This window comes from Lygodium microphyllum, chromosome 25 (assembly GCF_053477565.2).
Source record: "Lygodium microphyllum isolate KBCC chromosome 25, Lygodium_microphyllum_v1.1.10, whole genome shotgun sequence".
Classification (NCBI taxonomy): Eukaryota; Viridiplantae; Streptophyta; class Polypodiopsida; order Schizaeales; family Lygodiaceae; genus Lygodium; species Lygodium microphyllum.
Window position 1 is genome coordinate 82,010,919 of NC_141159.1, and position 15,479 is coordinate 82,026,397.

Here is a 15,479-nt window from a genome sequence, read left to right on the forward strand (position 1 = left end):
TGATTCAAACATTAAACAAGCAAAAGGGAGAGGGAGGGAGAGAGAGAATGCACTCTCCCTCCTTCTCCCTCTCTTTCTCTTTCTCTTTCTCTCCCTCTCCTATTTCCTCCCCCTCCCTCTCCCTCTCCCTCTATTTCTCTTTCTCTTTCTTTCTCTTTCTTTCCCTCTCCCTCTCCCTCTCCCTCTCCCTCTCTTTCTCTCTTACTCTCTCGTTTCCTCTCCTAAACAAGCAAAGAAGAAAGTAATTTAAACATTAAACAAGCAAAAGGGAGAGAGAGAGAGAGAATGCACTCTCACTCTCTTTCTCTCCCTCTCCCTCTCTTTCTCTCCCTCTCTCTCCCTCTCCCTCTCCTTCTCTTTCTTTTCCTCTCCTAAACAAACAAAAGAGAACGATTTAAACCTTCAACAAGTAAAAGAAAGAGAGAGGGAGACTCACCAATGAGATATGGCGAGCGTGGGCGGCTTCTCTTTGCAAGGAGGGCTCCTCCTCTCCTTCACGAACAACGACGGTGACGGTGGCGGTGGCAGCGGCGGCGGCGGCAGCAAGTCTCTTCCTCCTCTTCTCTCACAAAGCCTTGGCTCTCTCCCTCGCTCTCTCCCTCGCTCTCGCTCTCAAAAGGCGAAGAAAACAAAATGAAAACGGCGCTCTGGTTTCGGCCGCGCTTTTTTTCCCTGCGGCGTCGCTATTGGCGTCGCTATTTGCGTCGCAGCGACGCATATAGCGACGCCAATTGCGACGCCGATAAACGCCGTCGCTAATCGGCGTCGCTATTGCCCCAGTCCCTTGTAGTGATTTGTATGGGTTATTCATAATTTATGAAGCTTAAGTAATTGCATAAAACCTATGTACAATAGAGTGGTATCCTAAATCATTCTTATCTATGAGTTCTCATCTCAAAGTTTTTGGGTAATCATCCCATCATAGGGTATTACGCTCATATAGCGAGTACATGTGTTGGACTTTCTTTATTTTACATCATATCAATCAAAGGTATTTGTGACAGCTTCAATCAATGTTTCAATATTCTCAATTACTTTAATCTTATCCTTTCTTATTATTTTCTAATCCCTAATCTTTGCATCATTCTCTCTTGAATCCCCATGGTCAAGGCTATTTGCTTGATTCCCCCATGAACCTAAGGTGAAGGCTATGGGATTGGTGTGAAGTGAATGATGCAATAGGTTCAATCTCTTCTACAAGAGTAGAAGATGAGGTGAAGTAGTTGATTCAAACCTTTTGTATGTATTCACAGACTCAGTAGTAGTTTCTATAATAGTAGTAATGGATGTAGGCTTGTGCAAAATTGGAATATGCAGTGCCTAAGGCTTTGCTAGCTATGAAAAATGAATTGAAATTACTTAATGGCCATAATGTTTGGGCTTACATGCATCTATATGTAGTGAAAATAAAAAACTTTGGGATTGCACAACTTACATGGAGCTAGCTCATTGTACATGAATTGAAAGCACATATTACTAAACTATATCTAAAGAATCCAAATTGGGTTGAATTTAAAAAGGCTTTAAGAGAATAATTTTACATAGAGAATGCTAATTTGGTTACTCGCAAAACATTCCAAAATGGGCAACTAAGCCCAATAAATGACGTGTGACCATTGAATTGCTATATGAAATTGAAGTTAGGTATGACTCATTGGATATAGCAAAGTAGTAGGCTCTAGAGTTAGAGAAGATTGATATGTTTTTACAAGTAGATCTTGTCTTACATGAGAGTTTGGATGATATTTTGAACAATGGAAATATCACTTAAGACATTATATTTGCATCATGTAAATGAGGATATTAATGCACTTGTGAGGAAACAAAGAAGAAGGGCCAAAATACATGTTGGAACTTTGCATGCCACCTCTAGCAAGGCAACAAAATTTGCAATTCAGCCACCTATGCCTATAATTATACCTATTGTACCTACAACAAAAGAGGATATCACGGATAAGATGGTAAAGGGGATGCAAGACCTGCAATTGAAGATTGCAAAGTTGGATAAAAAAGGGTAAGCAACAACTTGTAAGCCACCTTGACAAGTCTTTGTTTATCACACTATATATGGTGTAATAGTCTTTAAAATGAGAGATTTGAGTGTGAGACGTTTCATGATGCATTAGAGAGGGATTTAATATTTTGGAAGAATGGGAAAAATCATGCAAAAGAAACATGTCTTCCTCCTACTCCGTATTTTGGGAAAGAAGAAATGCAAGAATTATTGGATGATAGACTGCTAAAAATGCATACACAAGAATGTAGGCTACTATATTTGGATTGCAAATAGAGAAAGTCCTTGGTTATGTTATGGCTAGTCAAAAATCTAAGATGTGATCTAATGTGATGCATGTAGTTGAGAAGGGAAAATCATGAAGAAATAACTTAACCAATGCAAGTACAAGCATGTTGAGATGACAAGATGGAACTCACCAACTAATTTCCTCTTAGTATATGCTTATCTTGTAAGTTGCAAAACACATATATAATTGTGGAGGATAAGTGAAAGAGGGATGAAGGTACTACAGGGACTTCAAAAAATGTGAGACGTAAAAATCCTAACCAACCTAAGGCTTCCATTCAACCTAGTCTTAGGCATGTGAGAGAAGATGTATATCAAGAAAAGAAACATGATTGCAAACAAGATGGGAAGAAAAATTTAATCACCATGATTCAAGAGAAGAAGGATTTGAAAATTTAGGAAGAAAAAGAAGAATTAATTTAAGATATGAGAATCACTACAAGCATCTATAAAGAAGACTTATATCAAATCCATAGTCAACATATAGAAACGAGTGCGTGCACTTGACACCATATGTCTTGTGTTTCTAGACAATAGCCCAATCTACTTGAGACCATGGCTCAAGAAGAAACCTTGATAATAAAAAAAGATATATTGTATATAAGCTTCAATCCAATGAAAAAAATTTATATGTCATGAAAGAACCCAAGATACATGCACGAACTATCAAATACCATCAACTAGAAAGGCTTCCCACTAATAGTGTGTATAGGAATCAAGAAGAACCGTACATTATCTTCAATATCTGATTTGAATCTTGTTCTTTATATATTTATAGTAGTTAAAAAGAGTCTTTCACTATCCAAGATACATTTAAAATCAATCCTTTATATGCTACAAGCATATGCCCAAAGCATACTCGGCATTGTTCATGTAAGTGATTCATTACCCTTGATCTTCAAGTCAGTATACATCCAAGAACTCGATGTAATTTTAACAAATTATTTAAATAGTAGTACTATCCTAAGCTTTGGTTACAACTTGTTTTCTCTATAATTTTCACATAGGAACTATGAATATGATTGTCTAGATACTCAAATCAAAGTAAACAAACCTCATCAATAAGTTTGTGTGAGAAAATTTGTGAGCATCCTCTCAAGATAGTCAAGTATTTTATCTTTCTAGGCTTGGACACCTTGTAGCGCTCAAGATACTTCCTTACATATGTTTAGGTCCACCCAAAGTACTTATTAATCTAATAGAACTTAATAATGGAAACTTAGACTATTTTGATGGACCAGTTTTGATGTGTTCATATCATGTGTAAGTATTCTATGAGCATATATCTAAAATACTTATATAAATATATTTCCTTGCCTTTTCTTCACTAAATGTGTAATGACACAACATCCACCCCATCCAAATCCACACATCCTCTCATATGTACCACATTATGCAATCTACTTGGGTGAAAATGCCAAATATTCATGTCCCAAAAAACCATGTATATAAAAAAATGGATACTTCCATGATCCAAAACATAGATAATCACCTTGTAAGTGATGAATTTGACAAGCATAAGTGCATCCTAGTCCATGAAATAACCATGTATAATTGCAATACTTCTACGTGAAATCAAAAATAGGAAGAAAATCTGGACTTGTAGGCTCGAGGAAATGTCCACATGAATACTAGGAGATGATCCTCCTGCAGGTGCACCTTGTGACTTTTTAGGAGCCATCGTAGACATGATTTTGGCCTCTGGTTTGCCTTTGTGGTCTTTGAATTACTTGCCTTGGTATGCAGCATTAAGATGTTTGCCCGTCTCCCTCATACCGCGGAGATCCCCTTTGAAGTACGGATCCTTGACAGAAGTACCGACTTGCGGAATTTGGCTTATGGAAGGCCTTAGGAAAAAATTTGTAGCACCCCATAGATTGTGATTCCACCTAGATTATACAATAGCATTGAGGCTTCCCATATCCCTTTTGCAATAAGCTTAAATGGCTTGGTACATAAAACATTTCCATATTTTCTTAATCATCATTTATATCAAGCATCCATAAAGAACCAAACTGCATAATAGACATCTCTTTGTTTTGTGAAAATGTTTTCTTTAGCTTGCACAAATTGAATAACACTTGTATCCTTCATAGGTACATCCTCTATCAAAGGATCTTTTGCATTCTCTGTCAAGGTACTTATGCACTCTCAAACAATCAAAGCATTATCAGAATGCATTGTCATTATCTAAGTTGCATTCATTATCACTACATCATCTGCATTTTCAAATAAAGTATATGTATCTACAATCACTTTATATTTTGTATTCATTATGTTTATATCATCTGTATTTAGAAGAAATGTATATTGTGCACCTTTAGGCAAAGATATGTAAAAAATACATCTCCAACATCACACAACTCATCCGACAAGTCATTAATATCTTCAACATACTAAGCATCTTCTTCAAGTCATGTTAGCTTCAATTCTAACCCATGCATTTCATGTAAGATTTCCTTAACTTTATCCTACATATTTATTCATGCATCAGGCTTGCAAACCATTCTTTTTTGCATTATTTTCTCTTTCTCTTGAAGTCATGTAGCCTTCAAGTGCAACTCATGCATTTCCTATCTACTAATTTTGATTATTTAGACCTTTCAAAGGCTTGCTCTAGATCACCATCTTGCTCTAGATCCTACATACAATACTCTTGTTTAAGAGATTGCTAAAATTTTTTCCAAATTGAACCATATTCTAATGGTATGTCTCAAATAGGCTCCTTGATTTCACTCACCACAATCTGGTCAAAATACTCTATCATATAACTTTTTTAAATATCACATAATTCCATCTACATACACTAGATTCTAAGATATTTAGATATTTCTTGCCCATCAAATTGACCCTATCCAACAATAATCACTTGAAGTTCCTTAATCACTAATTTATTTACCACCATAATTGCTTGATTCATCTGCATTGCATCTACATCTGGTTGAAACTCAATGTTCAAACCCTCACCTTGGTGGTCTGCAATAACTACCTTACATCATCCGAAGGATCAATAGCATCTCCCATCTTATAAAACTCTCATGTCAGCCTCTTTCACATTAGATTCACCAAAATATCAGGGCATATTTAGTTGAAGGCCTTAATCACGCAGATTCAAGAGAAGAGGTGTAGAGAATAGGGATACAAAAAATTAGGAAGAAAGAAAAGAGACTTAATTGAAGATTTAAGAATCACTACAAGAATTTGTAGAGAAGTCTTAGATTGAATCCTTAGTCAATGGATAAGAATCAATACATGAACTTGAGAAACTAGCTCAAACCCTCGAGGAGTCCACCTTATAGAACATGTAAGATACCGTGTGAGTTCAAATAAAAGGGTATTTTATTTGGTAAAACTTATAGGATTATATTTACAAAAGGGTTTTTTTAATTATACTTTTAAAAATACTCATAAGTTTAGTAAAGTAAAAGGGGGATTTTTATGGCCTTATAACATGTGAAAAAGGGTATTCTTAATACCCTTTGGACGCACATTATGTAGATGCTTTTTTATAGGTGCACCCCCCCAAGCTCAAACCCTATTTCGAGACAATAACCTAATCTATCTGAGACCATGGCTCAAAATAAACCCTAGTAATAACAAAATATTTGTTGTATATAATTTTCAATCGAATACAAAAACTTCATATGTCATGAAAGCCCAAGATATATGTAGCAACTATTAAATACCAACAATTAGGAAGCTTTTCCTACTGATAGTATGCATAGGAATAAAGAAAAACACTATGTTATCTAGAATCCTATTCTTTGTATATTTACAGTAGTAAAAAAGAGTCTTCCATTGTCTAAGATGATTTCAAAATCAATCCTTTACATAATCTAAGTATGTGTCCAAATCATGCATTGACATTGTTCTTGTAAGTTATTCAATACCCCTGCTCTTCATATCAACATACACCCATTGAAGAAGTTCATGTAACCATTCTCTAACTTTAATTATGCCCCTTTCCCAAATTTGACTACCAAAATGGATTAAAATTGGTACACAAGGTGCTATGTTACTCTCAATAAAACCAAATTTGACCAACGATCCTATCAAAACCTTCAAAAAAAGGTTGCATGTTACCTATGACAGATCACTAACTAGTGCAATGTTTCATCTTTGCAAGTGTACCTAATGTACTTGAGGTGTATTGTATTTTCTATGGTGAAAATGAAGTGGGATAGGAGATAGATGAAATAAAAGTAGATCAAGATTTGTGATTTGACATCACTCATTAGGATAGAGACTCAAGAGAAGAGAGAAAGACTGCAAAATAGAAATAATGAGGAGAGATAAGGGTAAAAGAAGAGAGATAAAGACTGGAGGAAAAGAGAGAAGGTGAACGAAGCAATGAAAGCTATACAAGAAGCTTAAAATATGAAAGATAATTTGATTATAGAACATTTTGAGCTCATTGTACAATATTTAGGGTTCAAAGATTAAGAAAATGATGATTATGTATTTAGTCTACACACACACACACACGCATCCATGCATACATACACATACATATTTGTGTATGTGTGTGTGTGTATGTGTGCATGTGTAAGTCCAAAACTTAATTAGGCTACTCAAATTTTTATACATGTATTTTAGCTCAAGATACACCATGATATGGGTGAATGACAAGAACTCAAAATTTTATGTAGCTCTTCAGGCAGTTCACTATATATATATCCTCTATATAACGTGTGTTCATGGCCTATTTATAAATATCCTAATCTATGAATTTTTCTTGAATAAAACACAACCCTTTTCTATTCAATCTGTAAGTAACCCCTTTATGACGCTCTTATATATGTAAAAAATGGTGTTCTAAAAACCCCTTATTTTGAACTCATGTTATATATACATATATTTATGAGTGAAACCCCCCCCCCCCCCCCCCCCCCCCCCCCCCCCCCCCCGAGTGTAGCTCTCAACTTCTGTCTCTATGGGTGGGGGCAAGTGGGGGGCAAGGGAGGAGTGGGGAGTAGGTGACTCATAAAGTTTCAAGTTTATCATGTTAGTTCAATAGAATGGATTTTCAAAATTTAGTTTTGACCTTTTAAGAATATAAAAGGGTATCATTTAATAGCGATATTCACAAATTGAATGCGAAAAGGGTGTTTTGAATTAATGATCAGTCATAGATAAGGGGTCTTAAAATTTTCTCTTGGGAGAAAGCATGTGATAGTAAGAGTTTTGACATAGTGAAAATAAAGGAAATTGGTAGCTCTCTCTCTCTCTCTCTCTCTCTCTCATAGTAGCTACTAGACACCATGAATGACTAATACACTTAGTTTAAATTTTGACCTACCTAGATTCTTACTTAATAAGAGGACCTTTAGGACTACTTTTTCATTTAATTGGCATACTCACTACCACACTTTCCTTCAATTTTTATTTAATGATTTAATTAGATATTGCATTTTTTCAATGATAAAACCTATCCATGGTGTGTCTAAAATATAGCGAATTATGTATTTAGAAAACCTATACGAATGATGTAGCAAATGAATAATATCAAAATGGACTCACATCACAAATACTATATTGAAGGTTTCTCTCTAGCCTTTATGAATTTCCTCCATTTTTTAGAGTTAAATTTATTAGTACAAAAGGCTAAAGCTAAAAGTTTTCTTTTCCAATATTCTATGTTCAAGACTTTATAATTGTACACATAGTTGCCAAGACAATAAAGCAATCAAAATAGAGAATCTAAATTTTGAGTTTTTCAATCCTTCTATTTAATTGGCATGATTTTAGTATATAGTTTAAATGTGTGTATAGATCATGTAAAGCAATAGACATCATATGTGTGATTAGATCAATGAATGCTTTTGCTTGTTATATAAGATCTCAAGACCTTGACATATCCTATCACACCAACGTTACTTTCTTGAAGAATCTTGAGCTATTACAATTCTAAAAGTCAAGATTCATAAGTGAACCTTGATAGTGAAATTTCTTTGAGGCTAGCAACCTATTTGAGTATTAAACAACAAAATTAAAGATGCAAGAGTGCTTTTCAAACATTCATAAACCAGTTAACTCTCAAAAACATTATGGTCATGATCTAATATGTCTATTATATAATCTATATTAACCACTTCCATATGGAACAATTAAAGTTTAGTGAAAGCTTGATAGGCAACCTTGTATGGCTAATCTACATTCTTAAAAACCCATGGCCTACCTACTTAACAACGTAGAAAAACCCTTTATATAGCTCATTCACTTTCCAAATGCATCATCAATGCTATCCCCGACCAAGCAAAACAAGTTGCCTATTGAACTCCTCCATTGTTATTGTTTTATAGGGCATGTAGAGTAGGATCCACTAGTTAGTTTATAATGGATTTTGCCAAACAAGACTTATTGTGGAACATGTGGATAGTACCATATGATTCACTAGTGGCTTATTTAACACCTCAAAAATGCTAAAGGAAAGGAGAGAATCATGGCACGGGAATCCTCCCCCTTGTGTTTGGGGAAGGGCTTTATAAGATGCAAAGTGGGGCAAATGATAAGAAAGGGAGGCTTTCAAGGGAGAGGAGGCAAAGGCAAGACGAGGATGATGGATGGGCCCTAAGGCTTGGCTACGATTGAATCATATCAGTGTGTTTATCGCCCACTTGAATCGGCTCGGCCTCCCCTTTCCAAGCTTTTGGGACAAACTACTCATGGCCGCCGCCACACCCTACCAGAAGCTCTCTCTCTCTCTCTCAGAATCATTGTACCTGAACGATAGGGGTGGAGACTTTGCATATTGCGCCCCCCCTTCTTTTCCCATCAAAGCCTTCACGGATCACCACTCAATCCTTTCACAAACTATTATGCATCAATTTACAGCCAAACCTTTCAAGCAAAGCCCTTTTCAAAAAAAACTTCATTGCCATTAGTTTGTTTATTGAGGTTTTGGGAAGCTCTGATGCACCAGTGCATTCCATCAATTAAAACTCCTTTTTTGAGGTCTTCTCACAAGGCCTCGGTGATTTTTCAAATAGCATAAAAGGAAGGTACATCTTTTGACTTGACTTGAAGGGCTAAGGCTAGAGACAAATGGTAGGAAGAAACTCTTCTCATTATGCATTCATTTTGAACAATTTGTGACTCGTCAACCACATCAACAGTTTGTGGAGAGTTTGTGCTTACCTTGTGTAGTAGTGCAAGTCCAAACAAGAGAAATGTAATATAGGGAAAAATGTTGTCTAACTCAAAATGGAAGCTTCAAGATCCCATGTTCAATTCAAATAATGTGGGAGAGGGAAAGTGAGAGATACATGTTTTTGGTTAGTTAAGGGAGATGGAGGTCCACATGGTAAATTGACACATCAGATAAAACCCCTTTGAAATTGAGTCTAGTTTCAACTCACATGCAATTGCGTAGGATGAATCCAAACATGGAAAATTTGGTGAAGAAACGAATTGCCTAATGTATGTTTATTTTAGTGCACTTGCAGACCAAGTGAACTAGATTTCCTAATTCTGATTCTCCTCAAGAAGAACAGGAAGTTTCATATCTATGTGTCTTAAAGGCAACCATTCTAAATCCATTCCCTCTCTTTATTTGGATAGTACTTTGGATGAATTAGAATAACACAAAATGTTTTCTTTCATGGATATGTTCATTGGCCATAATCAAGTACACATGGCACTAGAGGACCATCTTGAGATTGCATCTATTACAACATAGCTATATGTTGTTTGCATTGCTACATAATTTAATCTAAAGAATACCCAATCTTCTTTCCAAAGAGACATGTAGGAAGTTTTTGGTCCTCAATTGATAGATTTTATGCAAGTCAATATCTTTGATAAATCTTTAGCTATGTTTGATAGTAAAGCTTGTCTTAGTCTAAATTCTATGAAAAAAAAATTTGGAGTTCCAAGGGGTATATTATTAGGCCATGCAATTGCTCACAATGGCATTGTAGTTTATCCTAGGAAATTTTCTATCATAATGTAGATCAAGATTGTGGGTAGCTTATTATGGAACCATATCATAGGAAAGAGAGAAATTGTAGGGGCACAAATGGATTTGAAGGAGGTAGGCAAGATGGAGGCACTTTGGCCATAGTCGAGCGAGTACAGAGTTGGAAGCATGAGAGAGTGTGAATAAGAGGAAGAGAGAGAGCTCAAGTACAAGAACAAGATCTTGTTTAGTCAATTATTTAAGGTACAACTAGTACACTCTCCCCAACTATGAGTGTGTACTTCAGGCTGTTTATATAGCCTCTGAAGGAGTTAGGGTTAGGGTTTCCCCTGTCCTCCAGTCCATTTACACCTAGCTACCCTTATCCTTTCCAATGTAAGGAGAGTTCCCATGCTTATCTTTCAACACCCCCCCTCAATGCTAGGTGGCATTGGATAAAGCATGATAGGATGCCTCCCCTTAATTCACAATGAGATGCCTTTATAGATCAGGCTACAAGAAAAGGTTATAGGTAGAGAGTGTTACAAGACTCAAAAGAGTCGATCACCTGTGGATTGGGAGGCAAAGTTGGCCTCCAATTCCTTAGGTACTTCTGGAACACTAGGACACTTACTGGTGATATACTTGGTCTTTTTGCATTTATTGCACTTCATTTTGTCAGGAAATTTCTTCCAGCAGTTGCTCACAATATGCCCTTTTTGTGACAGAAGGAGCACTTAGTAGAAGCTGTATGCACTAATACTTGCTCACCGGAAGTAAATGCTGAAGACCCTTCAGTATGGTTTCTCTTCTCTTCATCCAGGCATGACTAGATGGTACTTGCTAAAGTTGGGTTCGGGATATTAGTTGGGATAGTCACAAGGTTTGGAAAAACCTTCTTCATAGACTTTATCATGATGGAAACGGCATCTTCATCACCATGGATGGGTGCTTGAACGGAGGCAAGCTATGCCATAAGCCCCTTCATATGTGAACTAAACTTGCTTAGATCTTCTCCCTGTTTGTATTCCAAGCTAAAAAACTCAATCTTGAGAAATATATTGGAGTTCTTCCCTGTAGCACCGTAGATCCTTTCAAGCTCATCCCACTTTTCTTTGGCAGTTGAGAGTTGGTCAATGTGATGAATTAAAGACTCATATAAATGAAGCATGATGATGGCCTGAGCCCGTTCATCATCTTCTATATCAAGGGGATTGGACGAGTCAATTACTTTGGTCCCTTTTATGAAGGGTCAGTAGCCTATTTCCATCATTTTGTATTTGACCAAGACTTGCCAAGGATGGAAATATTTTCCATTAAATTTTCAAATTTGAGGGCAGATATCAACATATGTTGTGGTCATTGGGAAGGCCTTACCACTTGCTAAGACAAGGGCGGTGTCTAGTTCCTTACAAACTTACCAATGAATGCAAAAGAAAATCAAGGAAACCCTTACAAAAAATTGATATAAAAGTTGTAATGAAGAGAAAGGCTGAAAATCATACATTTGTAGTATTTCAAAATATGACTTTGGTGGTCCTTTCTTATGTGCAATCTTCTTTCAAGGTTTAATGGTCTTTTCGGCTTCAATGATGTGAACCTAGAGTGAACTTCTAGCTCCTGGTATGGTTTAGTAGATGAACCTTGTGTTGGACAAGGACAGTCTATGATTTCAATGCTTGTTGCTAATGACTTTGAGGAGAGTACAATGACACTCATCTCTCTGATTTCATTGACCAAGGTATCTGAAAGAAACCACACATGATATTAATGTCTTTAATTTTCTAATGAAAAAACTCAGATTGAGTAAATACCAATAGTAAAATGATTGATCAATGTGCTTTAGTGCTTACAAGCACTCATCTCAAGTTTTATGCCACTTGAGATGTAAGATTTGAACTATTTGCTGGATTAAAAGGACCCATTGAGTGTAAGAACATTGAAATGAAGCTTTCAAACCTTCAACTAACTTTGGAGAGGATTATTGAGTGATTAGAATCGCTATTAGTGCTCAAGCATTGAAAAATTTGAAGGATGAAAAAGCTTGAAGCTTCCTAGCTATGGCTGCAAGAGACCCATAGTTAGGATTTTGCTCATAGCAGCCAGCAAAGGAGAAATTTCCTCAAACCCTCTTAGGGGGATTTTGCCCACTAGGGGCTATGAAAGCTCCATGATAGCTAGGAGGATTGTACCATCTACAAGTCACACCAAGCTCTAGGACTTCACACTATTAGAACTGCGTCGATTTCTGTGTTTGTTGCAATGCTGCCCTCCACATCCTCCAATGTCAATGAAAGATGCATCATGTTGGAGTTATCTAAGGTGAGGATGAAGTCTTCAAAAGAAATCAGGAGCTAATATGGCCTCTTTTGCACACACCAGCTCCTCAAAGGTCAGGGGGTCTATGGTGGAAAAGAAGATAACTAAGATGGCAAAAGATCTTTTTGTGCTCTTAATGATGTAAGAAGGTTGAGGAAAGCTGAAGGATCAAAGCTATCTCTGATACCATGTTGCAAATTAGAGTTGGAAGCATGAGAGAGTGTGCACAAGAGGGAGAGAGCGAGCTCAAGTACAAGAACAAGAACTTGTTTAGTCAATTGTTCAAGGTACAACTAATACACTCTCCTCAACTGCGAGTGTGTACTTTAGGCTATTTATATGGCCTTTGGAGGAGTTAGGGTTAGGGTTTCCCCTGTCCTCTAGTCCATTTACACCTAGCTACCCTAATCCTCCCCATTGTAAGGAGAGTTTCCATGCTTATCTTTCAATAGCACTCATGGTTGCTTGCAACTACCTTGCACTCATTGGATCATATCCACAAAAGAAGAGTGCATTGTGAAGAAAATTATCAGGTCTATTTGCACCCCGATGAGTATGATGTGTTCCCTCAAGTTCACTTTTTCTAAAGACGAATAGCTATCAGCAGGGTTAAAATCCCATGATTGGCATAAGATATGTCAGGTTTGTCTTGACTTTAGTTATAAGTAGCATGTGTATTTTGCTATTTAGTGTCTAGTCAGTGTTTGTAATGCTTCTTCATTTGTGGCAAGTTCTACTACCAATAGTGTCCGTAGGATGCCTCACTCCATAAATATGTGAGATGATTTACAGGTTGTCAAATTTAGTGCAATGGATCTCATAGAAAGAGATCAAGACATCCAAATTGAATCTGCAAGGTAAGGAGCGGTGGAGATGGTATGTCTCTCTCAGAAGTAACTATCCACAAGCATGCTCACGATACAAACTCACCTCCTAGTGCATCTTGTAGATGAAGTGGAGATTGCGGGACCCGTCCATACATGTGATGGATGTTCTTCTTGGAGTGCTTCATGAAAACCGTGAAGGGTTTTGTGTGACAACAAGTCTGGCTAGAAGGTAGCATGGCTGAAGGTTGGCTGGTGTCAGAGGTGTTAGTACATATTTTCTAGTGGCTACCAATGCTAGATTTAGACAACAATATTCTATTGCTAAAGGATGATAGACTGGTGACCGGAGATGTGATGGTTGGAAATAGGATAGAAAAGAGGATGGATGCTACAACGGAGGAGAAAGTGAATTATTTTTATATATTGCATCATGCATCCATGGACAAGTGGCTTGCTAGGTACAAGCATGCTAGGAAAGATCAGGAAGAAGCGTGATCAGAATTTCAACACAATACACACCATGGACCAATTTGATATCTTGAGGGCATGGAGGAGATGCCACAGTTTATGTCTATGCGGTGGTTACATGGAGCTTTGATCACAACTTCTTATAAAGGGGTAGATGTCTCTACCGAGAAGTGGGATTTCTCGAGGGGATATAGTCTGAAGGTGACCACATGTTTTATAAGCTATCCTATCTAGATTTTATATGCAACAACTAATCTAACCGTTTCACAGTACAATACAAAATCTATAGTGTGGTGTGGTTGCATGGGTGACATTTTTGCATTGAACACATCAACAAAATGCACTCCACAATGGATTGTGGTGTCACGGAAAAGTTTGAGCAAAACACTATATTAGAGAATTTGGGATTTCATATAGTTTGGGAATCCCCCAATATAGTTAATATTTTGCCACATGGTCAAAAATCTTGTCTCATTACTTGAAAGTGGAGTCTATCGTAATTACTATATAAGTTTTCTTTCCAAGTCCCACTTTGAAGCACGGGTTAAAATTTAGCCACATGGCCAAATCTTTACCCTTATTTGAAAGTGTGACTTGGGAGATTCCCAAATTCTCGAACATGGTGTTGCAAGAGAGTTGATGACCGGCCACTGATCCAAACACCATTATAGATGAGATGGAGTGTTTTGGGAACTTGCAAAGTGTTATCTCAATGGATTACCAAAGCTTCTTCATGATCATATTTGATGTACAATGGTTCAAAGTTCTATGGGAAGGAGCTTGTGAGGTCCATCTAGATTTCTCGAAATAGATTCCGTGTAAAGAATGATGGATTGACACGACATGTTTATCCTACCAACCCATTGTGAACATATGCATAACCTTTTTTTAAAAAAATTTAATGACACAAAACAAACATAAATGTTGATTCACTCTTATATGTGATATTGAACATGACATTGTAATATTCTATCAAAATCCCCGACAATCTTGATGGCGGTATGTTGTACTATCAGCTCCTCGGAGTGTGAGAGTATATGATGAAAGCATTTTTTCCAGTGTAGTCAATATTTTCCAATCTAGAGATTACTACTCTCTATGTTATCCAACTAATCATATACATGCTCAATTTCATACAATAACTTTGTTTGTAGCAACTAACCCTATGTTAGGGGTTGCAACCCACTCCATGAAAGTTCTTTTAGTGACCAATCCTACATTTTTAATAAAGTGTTCTTCTTCAAGTGCTTCCTTGAAGTCATCCCTGCATGCCCTCTTGCATAGATTTCATTTATGTGTAGTTTGGATTCATGAAATAAAAGTTGTACAAAGTATTGGCTCATCCAACTTGAATGTATCCTAAAGAAATCCAATTTCTTTGCATAAACCTTCAAGAAATGCAATACATTTTTTCCATCAAATAGCTTTACCTGGCTTTCAATAGCCTACAATGCTTTTTTCACAAAACTAATGTTTTAGTATAAAACTATTTGTAACGTACCCGCCTACTGGCTATCTAGGGACGCTTTTAGCGATCCATCAAGAGACAAATATAAGTGAAATTTCTCATAATTTCCATATAATTTTACGGGGATTGTCACCTACGGTTTCTCGAGTGTGCCTCGCAAGCGAACATTTGCGGCCGAACCCACTAGGATCGACCTGA